This window comes from Lucilia cuprina, chromosome 3 (genome assembly GCF_022045245.1).
Source record: "Lucilia cuprina isolate Lc7/37 chromosome 3, ASM2204524v1, whole genome shotgun sequence".
Taxonomy (NCBI): Eukaryota; Metazoa; Arthropoda; class Insecta; order Diptera; family Calliphoridae; genus Lucilia; species Lucilia cuprina.
In genome coordinates, this window is record NC_060951.1 from 50506137 (window position 1) to 50515771 (window position 9635).

General features: G+C 26.1%; 1 long non-coding RNA gene across 1 annotated transcript in view; it reads left to right on the forward strand.

Annotated features, from left to right (window-relative positions):
* The window catches only part of LOC124418683, a 220554-nt gene extending 211221 nt beyond the window's left edge, over positions 1 to 9333 (forward strand). Inside the window, exon 6 of the long non-coding RNA XR_006940140.1 lies at positions 8801 to 9333. This is a non-coding gene — a long non-coding RNA (uncharacterized LOC124418683). The remainder of the gene's footprint in view (positions 1 to 8800) is intronic.
* The last annotated feature ends 302 nt before the right edge of the window (positions 9334 to 9635 follow it).

Below are 9635 nucleotides of genomic sequence, written 5' to 3' on the forward strand. Positions count from 1 at the left end.
TTTCGTTTTATGACACTATGCCTTTTTTCTCGCTTGTTGTTGATTTTAAAGGGAACCATTAATGATTATTTTCGTAGTAAATTTAATGTGACAGGCAACAACAACAGTGGTAAAGAATGAATAAGAAAAAAATGCAAAATTTATGAAGCATAAAATGCATAGAAATATTGTACATTTAGGCTATATTTTTTTCAAACTTTAAAGCGGCAACATGAGAAAAAAATGGCAATTTAATTGTGGAATTCTAAAAATTAGGCCATTTAAAAAATAATTAAAAATACAATAGAAAAAAATCGTTTAATGTATGCACATAAATAAATTAACAAAAATAACATGAATATTATTTATGTAATTTTTATTTACATTGTTTTTAAGTATAACTTCCCAGACGGTTTGTTAAACGGGGGAGGACTCTGAGAGTTAATGCCCACAATCACGCTGAGTTCTAATCAATGGAGAAAGTTAATTACATAAAAACATTTTATTTCCCACATTAAAAAAATAATTTTTAAATAAATTTGTTTTGTTTAGCTTGATTTTAACACCAACAGCATATAATTTTACTCTTCTTTAAAATTATTTTTTCATTTCCAAGTTATTAAAAATTTATTACATTTTATCTCTGTTGTATGTAAATATTTTTCCTAAGATTTACTAGTAAAATCTCTAATTAATGCAGCATTTGTATAGTTATTTATTCAAACAGTGTTTTTATTTATGTTTTTTAATTAACTTTTATCTAAACTAATTAACAGTGTCGATTTGAGTTGTTTTTTCTTTCTATCTGGTGTAGACTTGTAATAAATAAATAAAAAAAATGGTTACAACAAACTTTTTATTAGACTGAGCAGTAAGTTTATGTTTATTTCCGAATGTTTGTTTTAGTTTTTAGTGCAATTTGTTGTTGACCTACATAGAGTTTTACTCTCATCGTCGTCAACAACAACATTTAAAAATTATAAAAAAGTAAAACTTAACTAAATTTTTTGCATAAATTAATAATAATGAATGGAAATAAAAAGTCATTGCTGTTGTGTTGTTATGCTGCATGTCATGTTCGTTATGGTCACCCTACCAGCATTGAGTGGTATAAGCTTCATTGGTCTTTGTATTGGTAACTAAACTATTAACTTGATTAAACCATGTCTGTCTGTCCTAATTTATCGAAATTTTCCTAAAGAAAATTAAGTTATTGAAAATTGTCTACAAAGTGGAAGTTACCTATAAAAACTAAATTTATAAAAAATTACTTATCATAAAGAAATTTATAGAAAGTTTCCTATAAACAAGAAATTTATCGAAATTTTCTTATAAATAAGAAATTTATAGTAAATTCCTATAAAAAACTAATTTTTCAAAAATATTTTATGAAATGGAAATTTATCGAAAATTTTCTATACAAAAAAAAGATTCCTATAAAAAGAAATTTGTCGATATTTCTGGGAAATTACACCATTTCTTACAAAAAGTGAATTTATCGAAAAAGGTATTTATCAAACAAGACAAGTATGAATGTATAGTCGGAAATGGCCGACCATATGATACCCTGCACCAGTCAGTATGTACGCCTAGTTCAAATTATCTATTTATATTTTAGGCGTGTTATTAGTTAATTTTGAATTTTTTGAAGAGGAGTTTGTATGGGGACTACAGTTAAATGAGGCCCGATCATTACAAAAATTGATAGTGTCATTTAAAGTTCTATAAAACTAAGTTTTGCCGATTTTTTTACATAATAGAACATTTAACGTAATTAAGAGCCCAAAGGCCCTATTCGGAAGGTACGATTGTATAGGTGCTAGACGAAACGTGTTACAAACATCAGCACAAACGCACTATATTTGTGTAGGGTATAAAAAGATATTTATCAAACATTTTCTATAAAAAGAAAATTTTTTCAAATATAACATATATATTTTCTATAAAAAGTTTTACTAAAATAATATTTTTCTTTTTTGTACAACTCAATTACTTTAGGGTGAACAGAAATTCGTTTACACCAATTGTGGCACAAATATTTGTGTCATATTTATATATATTTTTTGGAAAATTTCATAAAAGCTTGTTTTAGGCTTAAATTTTTTATTTGAATCTTTTTTTACTTCATTCTTTATTTTCTCACTTTGAGCAGTTCAACAGAAAAAACCGGCTTTAAAACTTTTTTTTTTTTAATAATGACACACATCTCTATATTAGGAGTACACAATAATAGTACAACAAAAGTACGTGGTTTAAGTTTTATGCGGACTAGTGGCAAGTATTATATTTTCATCATGAAAATGTTATAATTTTTATTTTGTTGTTGTCATTTATTTTTAGGTTGTTATTATAAACAGTGGACAACATACTGCGTCATATGATTCTGTTGAATAGACCAACTCTACATGCAATCTTTTGTTGTCTCGTTTTTTTTTTTTTTTTTTAATTTTTTTCTTTCTTTCTTTTTTGGCTATAAGTTTCCGCTCAGAGTTTTTATATGAATGAATGAATATTTGTTTTGTATTTTGTTTACAAAGAAGGTTTTAAAAAAAAGTGTTGAATAAACGATTTATTATTTAATTTTGACTGCAGCTAGCAAGCGACAGATTAGTTAAACGATGTAGAGTATTAAAATTGTTAACAATAGACAAAAGGCAAAAAATGGTGAAATAGCTTAAATATTATATCATTTTATTGTTATTTAAATATTTAATGAATGTCGGTAATTTGTTTTGAACGAGTGTCAATAATTTCTTATAATAAAAGTTGAGGGTTTAATTGGGGATAAAATCAATGATTAACGATATTTATAGAAGTTTTTTAAAGTAAACAATAAATATACAGTTTAAGAAAATGTACGATAATTTTTAATTTTTTATAACTTTAATTTTTTTTAATAGTAAATTTTTGTCGATAGATTTACTATTTTAAGAAAATTTTAATAAAAATGTTATTCTAAAAACATTCTGTCAAATTTTCATCAAATCTTCTTTTAAAAGCGTTATAACTACACTATAGTGAAGCTGATATTTTTAACGCATATTTTTATAAATTTTTCTGTATAAGAAATTTTCAATAAATTTTCTTTTTATAATTTGTTATTCATTTTCTTCCTAAAGAAAAATTTTTATAAATTTCCTTCTTATAGAAAATTTTCTATAAAATTCCCTTTTTAAGGAAATTTCTATAAACAGCCTTTTATTTAAAAATTTTCGAAAAATATTTCTTTTATAGAACATTTACGATAAATTTTATTTTTTATACGAAATTTGTGATAAATTTAACTTTTATAAGAAATTTGCGATAAATTTAACTTTTATAACAAATTTTTGATAAATTTCATTTTTATGGGAACTTTACGATCATTTTATTTTTGCAGGCAATTTATAATAAATTTTTAAGCAATTTTTGATAAAAATCTCTTTTTAGAATTTTTTTTATAAGATTCTTGTTCTAGGGAATTTTCGATAAAAATTCATTTTATAAGAAATTTTTTTTATTTTTTTTTTTTTGAAATTTTCGATAAAACTTCTTTTTTTTTAAAAACTTTCGATATAATTCCTATTTTTTGTAGGAAATTTTCTATAACCAACTCTTTATCAAATATTTATTAATTTAGAAATTTTTTGATTGATTGTCGATAAAAATACCTTAATTTTTTTTAGCAAATTTTCGATAAAATTTTTATTTTTACTATATTTTTCACAAATTTTCATATTTTCCACAAATTTCAAAATTTTCATTATATAAATTTTTTTAGAAAATTTTCAGTTAGTTTTTATAAAATTATTGATTCATTTCTTCCTTTTATAGAAAACTTCACATTTATTTTATTTAAACAAAATCTATAAATTTATTTTTTAGAGTAATTCTTTTGTAATTTTTTAAGAAAATATTTGGTAAATTTTTGTAATAAAAGAAACTTTGTACTTTAAATGTGAATTTTCATGTTCTTTTTTTAGAAATTTTATGTTAAATTTTGTGGATGATGGGATTTGTTGCAATAAGCCCCTCAATTAAGGTAATTTGTTTGATTAATATTCTTATTCTTTTTCATTAGTAAATTGTAAAAAGATTAAAAGTCTCCCAACTATTTACATTAATTTCGAAAAACAAGAAAAACCTAAAGGTGATCATATACAGAAATTTTTTCTTAGCGCTAGACATGCAACAAGGCATCAAAAATAATTGTGTGGCAAGTTAAGCTTCCATTTCACAAACGACATGATCAACGAAATATAAAACTCACGATTTTAATTTTTTCTTTCGAAAACTACAATTTCAAAGTAGTTTTATAACACATGCACCCATGATTAATGATAGAAAGAAAATAAAAAAATAAAACCATTAAAAACGAGTAAGAAGAATTTTAAGAAAAATTGTTAATTGCTCTAGATAAATTCTTTTTTGAGGTGCTGTTCCAGTAGGTTTTCTGTTAATGTTAAATCATTATTCTTTTTAAGAATCTTTCGTCTATTTCGTGGCATGAATTGCGGCAATTTAAGAAGAACTGTTTACTAAAGTTTTGTTTAAGCAGGCGCGCAAGGCTTCTTTTGGGTTTTAATATTATTTTATATTTATTTTTCTTTTTTGTTTTGTTGTTTCGCGCCTCATGTCTGTAATAGTTTGTTAGATTACAAAAAGTTACAAAAATATGATTAAAACGAATTGCTTAAGGCTATTTCGTACAAAATGATGACGGGGTAATGATGAGGTTTTTATTGTTAAATCAGAACGCAATAGAAAAAGCGCTGAATAGACGCATTTTCTTTTGTGTGCAGTTTAACAATGGATTAAGTGGAAACTGCCAGCCAGCCTTTTGATCATCTTACGCTTTTGTTAAGTCAAAAATAATCATTAAGATGGTTTAAAAAAATTATAGAAAATTAAATAATATTACTTACTAGTCAAAGTTTATAACGTTGTGTACAGACCTGAAAGGAATAAAAAATAAAATGTTATTAGTAAAGTAAAAAATAAAATTATAAAAAAATTATTTAATACGAATAAAAGTAAAAAATCGACTATCAACGTAAAAAAATATCGGAAAGTTTGTTAAGGTGGGGGCTCTCCCACCTAAACTGTAACTGTGCCTTTGATATCAAAAAGATTACCATTTATTAACTTATATTATAAATAAATTGAATGAGAATTAGAGCACAAAACCAATGAAGAAACAGAATAACAAATATTTATCAGAGTACGTCTCTTAAGGCTGTGATACACTGTTGTTAGATCTTACAACGTTGACAGAAAAATGTTCAGAAAATGTCTACCAATCATGTGATCATACAATTTTTGTTTTGAAACCTTGTCAAAAATAGAATTTTGTAAGACAAAACTTGTAAGTTGACAATGTTTTTCTGACAACATTGTAAGATTTTATAACCTTGTAGCTTTAAACATCGAAGGTTTTAAAAAATATAGATAAAAAATAAACCTCAAGAGTATTTCTAATAAACTCGAATGATCTTATATCTGCAATTAGCAGAGTTAATAAATTTAAAAAATTCTTTAAAGGTTTAATAAATATCAAACATTTATAACAAATTTACACCCTCAAATCTCTGTTAAATGAAAAAATCCCTTCACATTCAAATTGTTTAAACTTTTGGAAATACAAAGCCGATAGACAAAAAATCTCAACTTTTGAAAATTTTGCTTCATTGCACCTTAACATTTTTAAGGCACATTTATTCATTTGTTGCTTCTGCTTAATGCATCTTTAGTTATTATTGTTGCGATTGCTGCTATCGTTGCTGTTTCAGTTTGTTGATTCTTCTCGTTATTGTTGTTGGATATTTCAGATGCCGCCGCTGAATGTTATTGTCTGTTCCGAAATCAGCAGCAATCAAAAGACTACAAAAACTAGTTATGTGAGTCTGTATATATGTACGTATTCATACTTGACTAAAAGTAAAATTTTTACCTTTTCTTTGGCTCAGAAAACGTTGATTCGTTTAGTTTTGTTTGAAGACTAATGTTGCGTTCCCAAAAGCGGCTTACAATGCAGGTTTTTGTTATTTATGTATATGCAAGTATCTGTGATTGTAAATGTGTGTATATTTCAATGTATTTTACTTTGTTTTTTTTTTAACAAGCTTTTCTTTATTGTTGTTTTTTCCCCTCTTAACATTGGTATTACACTTTACAATTAACTTTTTGTTGTTATTTGGCTTTTCTTTTTACATCTTCGTTTCGATGTTATCTATGCAACTTTTTTGCTTTTGTATTCATTTATTTATTTCTTGATGTTTAACTATAAAAATATTTCGATTTTAAATACATAAATGCCGGAGCAGTGTAACTTGAACTTGAGAGGTGGGTGTATTTTTAAAAAGTGCTTAATTTGTAAAGAATATTGGGTGAAGTTTGTAGAGAATTATTTTTGACATTGTAAAACAGTATGTGGGTCCATGTCCATAAAGGACCTATGTATGTCAACTAAAAAACGATATTCGATATTTAGTTATTTCTTGAAGAGTTTGGTTTTTTGAAGGTAGATTTTTGTTTTAATTGATCATGCCCAGCAAAAACTCGGTAATGGGTTGTACTTCCATAAACACTTACTTTTGCAGTTTGTTTGCCGTTTGCATTACTTTGAAGTACTCGAGTAATGACTTTCTTTTAATATGACATAAAAGTACTTTATTTTCGGCTTATCATTTTGTTTGCACATTTTATTTAATTGCGTGTTAAGAATTGTAGCAGTAGTGAAGTGAGTAGAACATTTAACTAGCAAACCGAAGTCTCTAATCGTATTCTTATTGAATCCTTTTTATTATTAAAACAAAACAAATTACTCAACAACTTCTTTGTAAGCTAAATATACTTCTTGAACTCCCTATTTGTAAGCGAGTAAGCGAGTGTAGAGGTACATGCCTCCAAAGACATCACCGTTTCAATGAGTTAAAATGATAATGAAGAAGTAGTGAAAATAGGTTTTATTAACATTTCATCTCATTACTTTTCAATGTAAGTTTTTCCTGAGTAGTTAACTGCTGTAGAGGTACATACCTCCAAAGACATCACCGTTAAAATGATAATGAAGATGTAGTGAAAATACTTTTTATTAACATTTTATTTTATTACTTTCCAATGTAAGTTTTTCCTGGGTAGTTAACTGCTGAAACCATGGATGGAAAACTGAACGAGTAAAATTCGGATATTTTGAATTTAAAGAAAACAAGTAAGAAAACTCTTCACGATATGAGATAAATGCAGTTTGTTTAAGTTAAAATAGTGCCCATTGTTCAAGTTCTTTATAACAGTTTATTTTAATAGAGCCTTTTAGAAGCCCCTTTTCTAATAACCATGCCCCAAGCCCATTTCGGGGGTGGGGGCATGGTTTGTATGGAATCTAGGTGAAATAATTTACAATTTTTATCTTTTACAGAAAATCATTTAATAAAAATAATAATCATGAAAATATATTTTTCTCTCCATACTAATATAAAAACAACGTACATATAATTTTGTAACAAAAACTTACAACATTTACTTTTTTTTATAATTCCATACAAAAGATTTCTTTCTAAGAAGTTAATCAAAAGGGTACATCTTTTAGTAACTACACCTTATACAAAATCCAAATAACCAGCAAATAAATGAAAAACAAATACATTTACACGAAATGGGTGTAGGTTATATGTATATGTAATTTTGTATGTATATAATGAACTTTAACTTTACATCTATGTAATGTTAAATTGAATATAGAAGCAGCAGCAAGTTTATAATAATGGGGTTTTTAAAACAAACTATGTTATTCATTGTTATTGTAGTTTTAGGTGTTAGAGTTTTTTTGTGTTATAAATCTTAGATAAGCGTGAGAGATAATAATTGTTGTTGAAATCTTTATAGACATATTTTAGTTTTCTTTTGGGGAAGAGATGTGAACTTTTTTCTGTAATCAGTTTTATTGTTTTGTTGTAGTTAAAGGTGTAAAATTTTACTTTATTTTATGTTATTATGGGGGTCAATATTTTTGTTTAAACAAGTTAAATAATGGGAAGATACAACCGTTATCTTATAAAAAAAATTTAAAAGTTAATTAACAGTAATTTATAATATCATGTGCATAATAGTAATTCTTGATGAGGGTTACATAATAAGTTTGAAATTACAGGAATAAATGTAATACTGAGTTAATAAAACAAGTAGTTGAGACATTAGTGTAGTATTTTTGATTTACCTACTTCGAACTTTATGGTGTACAGATGGGATAAGTGTGATTTTTTAGAAATAGTTTTGAAATACCCCAAAATAAATAAAGATTTAGATAAACTTACAAAAAAAAAAAAAACTTTAAAATTATTTAGTAAAAAATACATATAGAAAAAAGCTTAAAAAATAAAACATAATTTTATCCTAATTACTGCAAACAATATGAATCAAAACATTCACAATCGTGTGATGTTGGCTAATCTGACATAGATTCATTTCATTTACCAACAAAAACATATTACAAGCGACGACCATCATCCAACATTTCTAAATCATTAACTTTTGTTCGTAGCTCGGTTTTTTTTTTCTTTAGCTGCCATCATCACGTTCAAAAAGGTGGTAAAAAGAAACGCTAAATGGTAATTAAAAATAATTTTTTAATGAGTCTCTATTTTGTTTAACTTTTTTTCCTTCATTCCGATTTTTTTTTTTCGTGTTTAAGCCCAAAAGCTAAAGAATCTTCTTTATTATTTTTTCGCCTTCATTGTTGTTGTGGTAAACCATAAATTATAATGTTCTTTTTTCGAGATATTTTTGCTTTCTTTCTTTAATTTACTTCTTGTCTAAAGTCTTGTTTTGTTTTATTTTCTTTTAGAAAAAATTGGATACCCTACACTAGAGTCACGATGTTTGCATTCTCATACCATTCGGAATCTTTATAGATCGGTGAAATGATATGCCGATGGAAGTCTATGTATTGGTGTGTTAGTCGAGCCTGACGCGCATATAGCAGCAACACCCTTGCAGTACGAAATGACAGTCTGGACCAAGATATTTCAATAAAGCTCAATTGACATTTTCCTGAAGTGCAATAAAATAAAAATGTCTCCTTTATTGTTTACTAGGGGACAGTAAAATGACGACTGTCCCTTCTCACTCACTTGAAATACAGAAAAGTGGTGGATTACAGAGTGTTTTGTATTTTACGGGTGTAATAACTCTATGTCGAACCGCTGAAATATCTGATGTTTTAGATATGTCAAAACATTATCTTGATTATATGAAATGAAAGATTCGTTACTGCCGTGAAAATCACCTTGATTTTTGTATGTAATTATTTTTAAAGGCTTAACACAAATAACTAGAGCCATATATATAAAAATACTAAATGTTAAAGGAAAAAAAGTTTATCTTTGTTTTAATAAAATCTATTTTTTATAACTTTTCTATTGAAAACGAAAGAAGAAATGGGGAGTGAATAAAAAGAAGATGAAAAAATCTTGATTAAGTAAGTAAAAGCTGTATGTATGTATATTTGTTGTCGAAGAAGATGAAAATGTTATAGAAATAAAAATCTTCAACAAATAACGCTTTTCAAAGTCATGCTCTAACTAACCTTAAGTATTTTCAAAACGGTTTGCAGTTGTAGCTGAGCTAAATAGAAGTTTTTTTCAGTTGCTTTGTTTGGTGGTAGTAAATGTTAGATGCAA